General features: G+C 41.7%; 1 non-coding gene across 1 annotated transcript; it reads right to left on the bottom strand.

The window, feature by feature from the left end:
* Positions 1-879: 879 nt before the first annotated feature.
* trnat-agu (transfer RNA threonine (anticodon AGU)) lies at positions 880-953 on the bottom strand. Its single transcript has one exon. It is a non-coding gene; the product is annotated as a tRNA-Thr (tRNA).
* Positions 954-1,428: the final 475 nt, after the last annotated feature.

The following is a 1,428-nucleotide window of genomic DNA, read 5'->3' on the forward strand; positions in this document are numbered from 1 at the left end:
CCTCCGAAGCTAGCATCCTTGGTGCTGCTCTCTCTTCCAAACCTCATCTCATGTGACTGTTACATCATCACTCTGACAGTGGGAGGGGTTGATCCCACTGTCTTCAGCATTAACCCTTTACATCCTTATACTACACTGTCTGTTCAAAAAAATTGGGTGGAGGGAACCTCTTTCATTTATTGAAACACCAACAGCTGCCAGTTGAAAATCAACTCAACCCATCAGAGAGAGAGAGAGAGAGTGAGAGACTGTCAGAGAACTTCCTGCATCCAGTCCTGACCCTGTCACACTCAGCAGATGCTCACCCAGACCCCACTCTCATCAACACTGAATACTGTTACCGAGACCCTTCAAATACTGTTTATAAAAAGGTAGAACAGGTCAAAGTTCACACAGCTGTATTGAATAGAACAAAGTTTAATATTTTCTCACCGTCTGTCGGTAACCACATGAGACATAGGTTTTCTTATTTGCTTCCTTTGATTTTTCTTGTTCCTGACTGACAAATATTCCAAACCTCGGATCAACCCTCCCACTTGCGTCATGTCCCAGTCACGGTTGAAAGCAACACATAACGACACAAACACTCTGAAACAGACAACGCAGTCACACTTTCCTTCAGTGAGATTAATGTCGAGCTGTTTTCCAGGTTGAATGTAACTGTGAACAAACTTCTATCAAAGAAGTTGCCTTTGGCGTATCAGCACTGAATTTCTGTGCAAGGAGGAACAGCCATTCCAAACTCACATCCTTCACAAAGGCTGTTTTCTCCTGTGACTGAAATTCATTATGTAATTTGAATTCGAAGTCAAATTTCACAAGACAGAAATGTAAATGAAAGATAAGGAAGCTTCTAAAGCACACTGCAAATGTGCAATAAGACTCTGCTGGGAGTTGAACCCAGGATCTCCTATTTACTAGACAGGGGCTGTAACCAACTAAGCTACAGAGCCAGATTGAAAAGGTTTGCGCAGTTGAAATCAGAGAAGGGCACTATTTATTCTCATCCCACTTCTCCACTGGTCACAACATATTTTAACTTTTCCCACTTCCTGATACAGTCGATCATATACTGTATTTTTCCCAGAACTGAGAATGAATGTTTTGGAAGTAAATACATAATTCAATTTTTTCCAAAAGTTTACAGAATACAACATGTGAGTAATATTCCCCATTGCTTTCTCAGCACTGATGGACTGTGAAGCGGGAGACAGCCAGAAGTCCCACTGAGCCGCACTGACCCTGTGCTGAGAAGGAAATGAGATAAAGTTCAATTCTTCGCAGCAAGATGCTGCAGAGAGATAAGAGTCCTGAATCAAAGTGAGACTTTCTCATACTGTTGTTGAATTTCACGTCAAACAATCCTTGTACTCTCTGCTAATGAAGCCTAAAAAAAGGGAAAAACTGAATGGCACTCAAACTCACAAC

This window comes from Heterodontus francisci, unplaced genomic scaffold, assembly GCF_036365525.1.
Source record: "Heterodontus francisci isolate sHetFra1 unplaced genomic scaffold, sHetFra1.hap1 HAP1_SCAFFOLD_58, whole genome shotgun sequence".
NCBI lineage: Eukaryota > Metazoa > Chordata > Chondrichthyes > Heterodontiformes > Heterodontidae > Heterodontus > Heterodontus francisci.